Source organism: Hordeum vulgare, chromosome 6H (genome assembly GCF_904849725.1).
Source record: "Hordeum vulgare subsp. vulgare chromosome 6H, MorexV3_pseudomolecules_assembly, whole genome shotgun sequence".
Lineage (NCBI taxonomy): Eukaryota > Viridiplantae > Streptophyta > Magnoliopsida > Poales > Poaceae > Hordeum > Hordeum vulgare.
In genome coordinates this window covers 54,099,089-54,112,301 of record NC_058523.1, presented here as the reverse complement: position 1 = coordinate 54,112,301, position 13,213 = coordinate 54,099,089, and the positions used below count along the sequence as shown (strand labels likewise).

Genomic DNA, 13,213 nt, shown 5'->3' with positions numbered 1-13,213 from the left:
CCTTGGTGTTATTTTTGTGCAGAAATCAAAGTTCTCCAAACGTCGTGAAAATTTACGGGGAGCAGTTTTGGAAAATATAAAAAATATCCGCGCCAAGTTCCACCTGAGGGGGTGGGCCAGTGGGCCACAAGCCCTGGCTCCGCCACCACCCCCCTGGCGGCGGTGGGCAGGCTTGTGGGGCCCACATGGCTCTGCCGCCCCCAACCTCAAGTCTATAAGTCCCCTTTCGTCCCAAAAAAATAAAAAGAGAAGTTTTCGTCGCGTTTGCGATACGAAGGCGCCGCCACCACCTGTTCTTCATCTGGAGGGCAGATCTGGAGTCCGTCTTGGGCTCCGGAGAGGGGAAATCGTCACCATCGTCATCATCAACCTTCTTCCCTCTTCAATTCCATGAAGCTCTTCGTCGTTCGTGAGTAATCTATTCGTAGGATCGCTGGGCGGTGATGAGTAGGATGAGATCTATCATGTAATCGAGTTAGTTTTGATGGGGATTGATCCCTAGTATCCACTATGTTCTGAGATTGATGTTGCTACTACTTTGCCATGCTTAATGCTTGTCACTAGGGCCCGAGTGCCATGATTTCAGATCTGAAATTATTATGTTGTAACCAATATATGTGTGTTTTAGATCCGATCTTGCAAGTTGTTGTTACCTACTATGTGTTATGATCCGGCAACCCCGGAGTGACAATAACCGGAACCACTCCCGGTGATGACCATAGTTTGAGGAGTTCATGTGTTCACCAAGTGCTAATGCGTTGGTCCGGTTTTTTATTAAAAGGAGAACCTTAATATCCCGTAGTTTCCTTTTGGACCCCGCTGCCACACGAGGGATGGACAATAGATGTCATGCAAGTTCTTTTCCCTAAGCACGTATGACGACACACGGAATGCATGCCTACATCACATTGACGAACGGGAGCTAGCCACATATCTCTCCGTGTTATAGCTGTTGCATGATGAATATCATCCAAACAAATCACCGACTCATTGCCTACGAGTTTGTCCTACTACTTCTGTTACTTGTCTTGCTCTGCTACTGCTACTACTGTTGCTACTGTTGTTACTTGTCTTGCTGTGCTGCTACTGTTGCTACTACTGTCGCTTGCTACTGTTGCTACTTGCTACTGTTGTCACTACTGTTGTTCCTTGCCACTGCCGTTACTCGCTACTTTGCTGTTACTACTTTGCTTGTAGATACTAATCTTTCAGGTGTGGTTGAATCTGACAATTCAACTGCTAATACTTGAGAGTATTCTCCCACCTCCCGTCGTGCGAATCAACAAATTTGGGTCGAATACTCTACCCTTGAAAACTGCTGCGATCTCATGCGCTTGTGGGCTGTCAACAACATTCTTCTAGTTTCGATTGCCGGAGAGTGCTAACAGCATCCTTCTGGTGCCGTTGCAAAGGGGAAGAACAGTTGACATCAACTAGTCACTATCCGCATACACGCTAAGGCGCGTCCGCAGATGTTTATGGGACAGATTTGCAAAGTACGACTCTAATTAGTTTTACTAGTCGTGAACCCGTGCATCCGCATGGGCTAGTTATATAATATTATCTATTACTCGATGTTATCTTGATATGCTAATTTGTCATTGAATTGGGTGTGTGTCCAAACATATAAGATTACAGACCCACGGATAATATATAGGAGACTGTATGTTTGTAAGTCATATCAAATCATCATGAATAGAGTCGGCAAGCGGATGTATTTTGTAATAGCTTATTATAAAAGTTAGGTCTCATTTGGAATAGATGTAGTCTACTGAATACACTACTTATTAGCTTCAACATATAGATTCGGCCATTTATTCTTGTAACTATCCAAAAATATGCTTTAACAACAAAAATTCTACGTGTTGGCACAATTTTTTATTCATTTTCCTAAAAAACTACATCTCATCTATTTAATCTAGTTGGCTATCATGTTTAATGCTTAGTTGCATGAATATTATGAAATACATTTTCAGTTATTATCGTATAATTAGTTCAACCTATGGTTGTCGATGGGCCGGTATAATTTTCTGTATCCATAAGACAAACTATATATTACTTGCACATATATATACCGGTTATGTACCAAACTTAGTGCATCAATATCTCACATTCCTTCCTTAAGTTTTTACCTACCATGTGAATTTTCATGAATGATAGGGATATAATTTAATTAATAATGACATTTAGAAAATAATTGTCAAATGTGAAGGTTTAGGACCTTGTCAATTTTGAAAAGGTGTTGTTTACGCATTTACAAACATGTTCCATGGATTATAAGTTAAATTGTCACATTAAAACATGTATGATGATAATTTACTTCTTTAGATATATATGATATTTCAGTTACTTATTGTAATCTTCTTTTTATAAAGTGTCCCACCCTATCCCCTCACAAATATGTCATGCAAGATATACTTGTCCGCAAGTATAGAAGAACTCATTTGTGTTACCATGCATATAATAAGTTTACATTCGGAAGAAAACATGTATGATGATAACTTACTCCATTAGATATATATGATATTCCCGTTACTTATTGTAATGTTCTTTTAATAAAGTGTCCCACCCTATTTCCCCTCACAAATATGTCATGCGAGATATACTTGTTCGCATGGTAGAAGAACTCATTTGTGTTACGATGCTTATAATAAGTTTGTCGGAAGAAAGTAATATATGTCTCAAGAGTTCCCATGCATCTTGGAGATCCAAATCCATGTAAAGGATGAAATTCTTTGCATAGTCAGCTATCAATTTGCCTGGTAATATCTATAACGTAGTAATAAGGGTTTTGAAATTTCCTACCTTTTGCAAAAGAATAATCAAACCATAGAAGCACAATGTTTCTTCAGAAATTTAGTAACCCAATTATAAAGTTGTTAATGTGTCAAATGAAAGCATCATTCAGTCGAGCATATCACATTATGTTGCGTCCCCTACAATTTAAACACAAAAAAGCTATTAGAGAAGTTCTAAAATAGGGAAAAGGAATAAAAGAAATCAAAGTAAACACTTGCTTATATAAAAAAACATAGCAACAACAATGAAGGCAGCAATGTAAATGATCGCACAATTTAATCCTACCAACTTAAAATCGCTAGAGAAAGAACTGATGTAAAGATGAATCTTTAGTATACAACAATGTTGCTTCCTTCAGCATCAAGACACTCTTCGATTTTAATTGTCTACACTACAATGGCATTTATATATAAGCACACTTGGTGGGCATAGCGGTGTCTTAATTTGATCTCACGCTCCAAAGAAATTAATAACCTATGAAGAATTTGATTTGAGTGAACATACCGAATGGACAATCAGAGAATGTGAAGCACTAAATCGGAAATCTGTTGGTGAGTAAATTTGCAATGAAAAATAATAACTTACAAACTATATGACGTGGTCGCATGCTTCAAATCCAGTCAAACAATGCTCAAACCCATGTAAAAAATAAATCAACCACCCCTCTCCTCGAGTAGCATCATAAGATGTATTCAACAGAATGAAACAACAGCATACTAATTGTGGTTGTGAGAAATTTAGGGTATCTAGTGTGTAATCACCTTCTATAATATCAATGGTAAAGCTTTATAGTAGAAAAGGCATATTATCTATTAGTATTTAGTCTTGCACACATAATTTAGTCTGCACATAAAGGTAGAATAACAAACTAATGGGCATCCATACACTGCATATGCATGTAAGTATCAGAAATATATATCCAACAGTCGCAAAACTCATTGTAACCAAAGCAACAGATCAGACATGCATAATACCTAAAAAAGGTGAATTAAAGGGGGGAAATCGTAGCTAATTTACATGCCGATTGCATAACAACAACCGGATCATTCCGACAGAATTATCAGGAACTTAGTCCAAGTACGTGACATGTCATGTGTAGCCAACACTCCATGTTTTACACAAGCTCACCTATGCACGATTGTGGTTGCCTTTTATAATGTGACTTGATTAGTCGTGCAGTTTTTCATCTGCCCCGATCCTAAATTTATCTTTTGTCGAAAGATGATACTTTTTTTTGTACATGCTACCTTAGCGATCGATGGAGTTATTAATTTTTGCCTGACACTTACCTTATTGGTAGGAATGACATAAATGATCTAATATTAGAATAGGCAAATATTGTCTCAAGTCCCAAAACAAAGAAAGGGTCTCGTTGGTTTTTATGGAACATAAATTGAACCAACAATACCTGCAAATGATGCAGCCTTGACTGCCAACCATTGAAGGGTAAGTTCCTAAATATGTTGACGTAGAAACTTAACTTGCCAACATGGCCGAATTACATGGAAGAAAAAAATAGATTTAGTAAAGAAATCACGTAGCGTTAGAGGAACCATGCGTGGAAGGCGTGGCGATTAATGGACTGCCTGCAAGCTGATTGTTGATGGCATGTATAGCACACAAAAGCACCGTACAATAGCAATCATGATGTGGGAAACTCCTGTACAGAGGGAAGGGATGGTCACATGAGGTAACCGTGCAGCGGCTACCACAATAACCGGCGAGATGGTCACGTGAGGACATGGGCACTGGTCTCCTCATTTTCCTCGAGTTTAAGCACATCGCATCCTTTGTAGAATTGTGGTGGATTGACAGCAGTGCTTCCGGCCAAAACAACGCAACGATGGAAGCAAGGTTGATTTGATGCGGTATCGTGTGTGGAGGGGATAATCATGGGGAGAGCGAGAGAATAGGAGAAGTCACATTTTTTAACTTGATTAGGGATAAGGCAGGTTAGACCGATCATTATTGGATTGTCCTTATATCGTGTGGAGAGAGAATCGTGGGGGAGAGGGACACAATAAAAAGAGAAATACGTAGGAAGGTTAGACCGATCATTTTTGTTGAGAGGTTAGACCGATCATTACTCAGGGACAGATCTAAATAGTTTTCACGCCTAGGAGGTGCTAATTTTTTTTCTTTAATCAAAATCATTATAATTTCTAAATGCATGAGTTAATCCTGATAATAATAACTTGGTTCCATCAGATTACCGGTTCTTATTTTTTATGTATGTGTCATTATAATTGGTCCCACCAGATTAGTGGTTCTTATTTTTTTAATGGGTCATTATAATTTCTAAATCTGTGGATCAATCCTGACCATAATAACTCGGTCCCGCGAGATTAACGGTTCTTATTTTCTGATTAACGTGGTAATTTCTTGAGAGTCTGTAATTAGTATAAGTAAGTGTAGAAGTATAGATCAGAGATGCATCTGTGAATACTTATGAAGGACGGATTTGCTAAGTCCGACTCTATATGCATAGTTTTGATGTGATCATCCATCTCAGGTGGAAAAGAGATACGCTAGGCCACATAAGTGCTAGCTCACCTTCATAGATAATTGTTTTTTGTTCCTTGCTTATCTCACTTGTTCCTCTCCTCCAAACAAATCACTACTGCCTACCGAGATGGATAAATTAGCACGTATTTGAGGCGTATATTACAGCTACCCGGGGCGGCCGTCCATGCCTGCCCCTACGGTGGCGCCGCCCCTGCATTCAGCAGATATGGAGTTAGAGAAACAGGGGATATACCAGGTGGTGCAAGCGATACGCATGGTGACGCTGGACCTCGATAGTTGTAGGGCACCATGCTTGTGCAGGTGGTTCAAGATGGCAATGGGTCTTCGAAACCTGTGTCCCTGCGGGTTTTTACCCTATTAGGGGAGGAGGATGAGTGTCTTTTTAATGCCGCAAGGCTGTTGTTGGATCAAGTATAAAACCCGGCATGTTTGGTGGGTATAAACCCGCTTCAACAATACCCAAACCCGTAACCCGTCATCCCGTCAAAATGCTACTTGTTGCTGAAATATGCTTATCTTTTTTTTTTTTGCTCAAATGAGGTATTGTATTATGCTGACATATGGTCCTTGTGGCAGTTGTTGCTGCTCTCTCAAGTTATGTTGCTGAAATATGCTCCTTGTAGGAGCTGAACCATGTATTATTGTATTGTGTTGAAATTTGTTCAAGTTATGCTGCTGAAATATGCTGTTTTTATGTTGAAATGCTATTCTATGTTGCCACCAAGTTTGCTTAAATTTGTCAATTTCCCCGTGAGTTCCCCGTGGGTTTAGAAAACCCGATGGTTTTAGGGGACGGGCAAGAAACTAACCTCGTGCACGATGATGAGGACTGGGGCGGACTTGCAATTTTCTCCTGGGGATGTGTTTGAATAGGCAAAACCTGATCCGTTTCGTCCCTATTGCCATCTTGAGTTGCGGTGGTGGCTTGGTGTGGTGGTTTTGGTGGAGTGTAGTGATGAAGCTTCTTCCGCGATGTGTTGGGGTGGCTGCGGAGTGAATAAACTTGGACTCTGTGCATCATTCAAGCGGGTAGAGTTGCAGGTAGGCGACAACTCGGATGAATGTCCTTCTTGTATTCGGTCAGCGCGAGCAGCAACGACACCAACGGACGCCGTTTCCCTTCTTGGAGGCGTTGATGTGGTGTTCAACACCTTACTCGCTCTCTCACTTGATTGATTGCCTAAGAGCGAAAGCCTAAGGTTTGATTCTAGATCGGCGATGGCGGCTTCGTAGACGTCATTACTGTGTTGGGAGCATTTTTTCGGGGACACGATTTGAAGTTCCTTCTTTGCATACCTTTGACGTTTGTCGTTGTTCTTGATTTGGGCGTCCGAGACACTATATACATCATCGGAGGTGATTCCAAGATGGTGACTTTCCCAAGGCTGGCAAAGTCTCGCCATCAATTTGTCAACTCTTTTCGGCAATCAAGAATGGTTAGTGCATCTATAAGGAGTATAAGGAGAGTGCTTTTGGTGTTGTTGCTCTTTGGATGTGACTGGAGTTGGTTGAGACGCGGTGCGGTTGGCTAGTTCAGGGCATACCCTTTGTGTTGACTTTGATTGTGTGTAGTTGAGTCGGTGTGGTATTTTTTTTCCATCGGCATGTGGTAGAAGATTACATTATCCTTGCACATTTCATGGATAAATAGTGTCCTTTTCAAGGATCGGCATTGGAGATGCCATAATAGCTTAAAAGGTTTAAATGAAACCAAAAAAAATGAACTTGTTGCCGCTAGGCTATTATTTTTATCTTGTTGCTTGTTGGCTTAGGAAGAAGTTGGGCTATCTTCTGATCTTGGGCATAAAATAACTGTTCTTTTCTACCATAACATTTGGCCTCTTTTTGATACATATAGCACTCAGAAAATGATCAAAAGAAAAGGAAAACGAATCGTGTGTTTGCTGGGCTATGTAGTCAATTTGGGCACCGTTTCTTCTTCCCTTTGAGCAATCTGGAAAATTATTATGTTTTGTACTGTACGTAACATCTGTAAATTAGTCAAAAGAAAAAATGGAAATTGTGGCTGCTGGGATTCGAGCCCAGGTCTCCACGGCCACAACGTGGAATTCTCACCACTAAACTACAGCCACTATTCATGTGTAGTATGCTTTCGGTTTTATTGTTCTATGTTTGATCACATAGATTATTTCGACATGCATGTGTAGTATGGATATAGGATGTCGGATATGAGATATGTGGATGTGGAGAGGGTAATTTAAGGCGTGACCGATTAGTGTCCGCGAACGCGCCCGTGGATGTTTGAGAGGTCGAATTTGAAGGTCCCGTTGTAGATGCTCTTAGCAGCGTCTCAATGATCAAATTCCTTGACCTAAGTGTGTAACAACACTTGAAGAAGAGGATGTGTCTTGGTATCTTGTTCCTGTTCGTAAAAAGTGTACAGCCCGCAATTTAGTCATCCACACTTACCTATGCATCAGCAGCCCATATCATATATCTCCAACCAAGCAAAGAACATGGCCTTTTAGGGAGCTCAAGCCTTTCACAAAATGAGGGTTAAATCATACATGTGCTTTCAAAGAATATCATCATCAGTTTATTCATCACAAGCTGGAAGTCATACACATTTATAGGATGAAGAATTGCTGGATATGCTCAACAACGGTGACGATAGAGGGGTTCATCTTGAAGATCCAAACATCATCCTTTAGTGTATCGTACACATTTCAGGTTTCCCTAGATGAAGCCTAAAAAATGAGTGGAGCAGTCTCGGCTTGACTATTTTAAATGTACATATTTTAGTCTATAAACATTTATCAAGATTTGTAGGACCTAACTTTCAGAAAAATCTACACACACATTTATAAGTTTATGATGGAAGGGAGTACGAAACAATATAAATACAAACCTAAAAAAATGATATTTCAAAGACAAACAACAACCGGTGCAAATGAACATGGCCTTTTAGGGCGTCATATCATATATCGCCAACCAAGCAAAAGAACTTGGCTTTTTAGGGAAGCTCAAGCCTTCAACAAAATGAGGGGTAAAATCATACCTGTGCTTTCAAAGAATATCATCCTCAGTTTGTTCAACACAAGTTGAAAGTCATACACATTCATAGGATGAAGAATTGCTGGATATGCTCAACAAAACGATGATAGATGGGTTCATCTTGAAGATCCAAACATCCTTTAGTATGAAGCCTTCCCTAGATAAAGCCTTAAAAATGAGTGGAACAATCTCGGATAGACTATTTTAAATGTACATGAGTGGAGCAGTCTCGGCTTGACTATTTTAAATGTACATATTTTAGTCTATAAACATGGTCAAAATTTGTAGGACCTAACTTTCAGAAAATTCTATACACACATTTATGAGTTTATTTTCAGAAAAATCTGTACACACATTTATGAGTTTATGATGGGAGGGAGTACAAAACAGTTCAAATACAAACCTACAAAAAATGATATTCCAAAGACAAACAACTACTCCTTTCGTAAAGAATCATAAGAGTATTTAGATCATTAAAATAATGATCTAAACGCCCTTATATTTCTTTACAAAGAGAGTACAAAAAATGATATTTCAAAGACAAACAACAACCGATGCAAATGAAGAAGGAAAAGAAAAAAGGAAAAAGAAAAAAAATAAAAGAAAAAAGGAAAATGTGGCTGCTGGGATTCGAGCCCAGGTCTCCACGGCCACAACGTGGAATTCTCACCACTAAACTACAGCCACTATAGTGATCAAGTGTTACACAAAGCTTTGTATTTCCGTAAAGTTTCTCCCACACAGCTTTTCTCACGTTTTCTGTTCAGTTTTGAGGCTACGGAATAGAAAACACACTGATCACCACACTTAATCGTGCATGTCGCAGTACACACTGATCACCACACTTATTCATCCATAAATTTTCCTTTTTAGGTTCACGCGTCCAAATAGCCGCATATATTCTAAAAATATTCAAACACGATGGTAGTTCTAATTAAAAATAAATTAATATTACACTTGAACATTGTTCCTTTAACCGCTCACAAATACTCGATCAAATCTTCCTTTAATTGCACGTGAATTGGTCGATATCGAATTGTTGATGCATTTGAACAAACTCTTCAAATATGACCGGTTTTGATCGGGAAGTTCGATATAACCACCCAATGTTCACAAATTCAAGACCTCGGCATCATTCTCACTTTCATCCTCCACAATCATGTTGTGAATGATCACGTAAAAGGTCACCACTGTCCACAAGGTATCCAAATCCCATTGTTTGTAGGTCCATAAACAACTGCAAAACATGCCGACAGAACTTGAAATGTCCTCTCAACATCGTTTCTAGCTGCTTCTTGTCTTTGGGCAAAGTGAGGTTTTTCCTGACCAACTGCGTCTGATATGGTTTTGACGAAGGTAGCCACGAAGGATAGATATCGTCAATCAGATAATACTCCATGTTGTACTTATCCCCATTGACAGTATAGTGACAAGGAGGAGTTTTTTCTTCGGTGAGCCTAGTAAACAATGGTGATCGCTCCATCACATTGATGCCACTCTAAGAGTCAATCAAGCCAAAGAAAACGTCACAAATCCAAAGATCATGTGATGCAACTGTTTCAACAATAATGGCGGGCTTCTTAACATGACCGTGATATTTGAGTAGGGCCCTTTCGAGATTGGCCTTCATGGAGCCCTTTATTTAAAAAAATCAAAATTCAACCTTCCCAGTTTCAAAAAAATCTGGAAAATATATACAAATATACAAGGATGAAATGTGTATGTATGCAAAAATTCAGGATAAAATACCTTGAGATGCGATATGTGAAAAAAAATCATGTACTTTTAGGATGAATAATATCATGTGCTAAAAAAATCACGGATTTGTCTTTTTGCATAGACCTCGTTTCAACGTATTTCAACCTAAAAATTTACACACATGTGTGTGTTATGCCTCCATGTATATGTGTATTTTTAAAAAAGTTTAAAATGTGAAAAATATTAATTTTGATAAATTTGGAGTTTTCCAAAAACCGGCCTATGGAGGTCGAGCTCCAAAAGGCATTCTAGCTTATATTGCACTTATAAAGCTTTTGGACAGTTTTTCTATTTGCAATGCATGTAGTAAAGTGATTCGAGCAAACCTGGCCACCAGTAGGTATCCATCCCATGAAATTAGCTTTCGAGATTGCGAGGAGCCTCTCGGTGTCTGCCACAGTTGGTTCTCTGAGGTACTGAGATCCAAACACCACGATCACAATGGTTGCAAACCTGACCATGACATCTCTACATGTGCTCTCGGATATCCGTAGGTATCTGATGGGGTTATAGTCCCAGGGTAGGGTCATAGGCCTGCCCTATAGGTCCTACCCAAGGACTACCCTTCATAAAGGACAAGGCCCTTAGACAGTTCCGACTGAACTAAGGACTCCCCCATCATCCAGTCGGTGACGACTCCCCCATCATCCAGTCGGTGACGAGCATTCGGAGCGTATTAAAGGTACCGACTGGATTCCACTCTGTACATCGTAACCTCCCTGGAGGGCAACGGTCATACGTTTTCATACACCATTATTAGCATTTAAGGCATACATTACCTGTAACGTATGCATTTATTCGCCAATATTCCGCTCCTGTCCACCGGGCCATTGTGAAGGGCAGCGCACTCTATATAAGCCACCCTTTCCCACTGGTGCAGGGGTTGGTATTTACTGTAACCCTATATTCCACTCGACACTAAGCTCCCAAGAGCACTGAGACGTAGGGCTTTTACCTCCACCGTAGAGGGGCCTGAACTCATACAACCTCGTCGTAGCTAAGGCTCTGCCCATCCTTTCATACCCTACACATCTACTGTTAGACTTATACCCACGATAGTTGGCGCCCACCGTGGGGCAGGCGTCTAAGAGACTTCCGGCGAGTTTGCAACTTCATCTTTTCACCATGTCGTCCGGCGGAGATTTGTGCATGGGTCGTGAGATCCTCTTCGGCGCACTCTCTTTCATCCATCGTCGATGATTCGGCATGGCTTCGGGATGCGCCTCTCGACGTCGAGGCGCTCCCCAGTCGCGGGACTACGCACTTCCGTGCCGGTGCCCGCGGCGTCCTTCTTCTCCAGCAATCGGCTCCGATGTCGATCCTCGCCCCCGTCACGCGCCGCAACAAGCAGTCCTGCCGTCCGCGGCTCCAGCGTTGGGTGCGACACGCCGAGGCGCGCGAGAACGCGTCCTCTCAAGTGGTGGTCCTCGAGTCGGTTGTGGTCGCGCCGCCGTCCCAGTGCTTGGACTCAGTTCCGAGTGAGTTGCCTTCCGAGTACGTGGGTCGCGGGCCTACAGCCGAAGTTCTCATGGCCAATTCCCATGAAAGTCCCCACCGGACTGGTCGGAACGAGCACGAGGTCGGCGAGTCATCCGGCGCTCGCCGTCAACCCCGCCGTTATGCCAGTCGACGCACTCGTCAGAGCAACGTGGAGGTGTTCCGCACACCCGTCCTCAACCTGGCTGCCGCTGCCAAGATAGCCAATTCCCTCCAACCGAGTGATTCAGATGCTGGCAGAGGGATCGAGCAGATCCGTGCCCTGTTACACACGGTGCAGCAGCAGAATTCGGCGGTCTCCCAGTCGCACAACAGGATCCATAACAGTTCTGTCCACGCGAACACGCAACGGTCGGTTTTCAGCCCCGATTCTCATCAGCGACGCAGAGGAGGCAGCCGTTCCATGAATCTCGAAGATCGTCGCCGTTCACGCACCCCTCCGTGGGGTGGGCCTTACGGGCCCCGACATCATGATGATCGGCGTTCAGTCGGTGACACGTATGATCCAAGGCCCGACGCAAGAGGGTACATCGCCCAGAGGAAGGTCGACAGGAGTCGAGCCCACCGTGATGGTCATGATAGAGACCGTCCGAGTGGAAGAAGGATCATCATCTCTGGCCCCGAGTGCTTCAGTCGGGCCATCCGTTCAGCTGACATCCCTCCCAACTTCCGATTGGCGACGGGGATCAGCAAGTTCACAGGAGAATCCAAGCGAGAAACGTGGCTGGACGACTACCGAGTGGTGGTCCAGATCGGTAGCGGAGATGACCAGGTCGCCATGAAACATCTCCCCCTGATGCTCGACGGCTCGGCACGAGCGTGGCTGAACCAATTGGCCCCATCAAGCATCTACAGCTGGGCAGATCTGGCCCGAGTGTTCATCAGGACCTTCGAGGGCACGTGCAAGCGCCCTGCTGGTCTCGTGGAGCTCCAGCACTGTGTCTAGAAGCAGAATGAGCCCGTGCGCGATTTCATCCAGCGCTGGACGACCTTCTACCACACGGTGGAGAACGTCACAGAGCACCAAGCGGTCTGCGCCTTCAAGGCAGGCGTGCGGTACAGAGATCTGTACCTGAAGTTCGGTCGGGCAGGCGACATCTCCATGAGCAAGATGATGGAGATAGCTGCACGCTATGCAAATGGTGAAGAAGAGGACCGCATACGTAGCGGCAAGCATAAGACAGTCGCCGACGGAGATGGGAACAGCAATCGGAAGCAAAAGCAGAAAGCTCCATCCACTCCGCAGGCAGAGGCAGCAGCCGTTACAAATGCCAAGTTCAAGGGCAAGGGGAAAGCTCAGTACACCCCCAAGAAGAAGCAGTTCGGAAACTCCATCCTGGATCAGCCATGTCCAATCCACACGAAGATGGACGAAGAAGGCAACGCCATATTCCCGAAGCACACCACTCGGCAATGTCGCCTCCTGATCCAAGGGTTCGGCGAAGGGCAGCCGAGTGAAAAGGTCAATGAGCAGGATGATGAGGACAAGGAGGATCCGTTCCCCCAAGTCCATGCAACATTGATGATTTTTGCTGACGTAGAAAGCAAGAGTCGACTGAAGCTGGTGAATAGGGAGGTGAACATGGCAACCCCAACCAACCCCACGTTCCTCAAATGG

The 13,213-nt window shown here is 42.9% G+C and overlaps 2 non-coding genes across 2 annotated transcripts; both read right to left on the bottom strand.

Moving 5' to 3' along the window:
- Window positions 1-7,346: 7,346 nt before the first annotated feature.
- On the bottom strand, window positions 7,347-7,418 carry TRNAH-GUG. Its single transcript has one exon. It is a non-coding gene; the product is annotated as a tRNA-His (tRNA).
- Window positions 7,419-8,955: 1,537 nt separating this feature from the next.
- Window positions 8,956-9,027, bottom strand: TRNAH-GUG. The gene has a single exon. It is a non-coding gene; the product is annotated as a tRNA-His (tRNA).
- Between the last annotated feature and the right edge of the window lie 4,186 nt (window positions 9,028-13,213).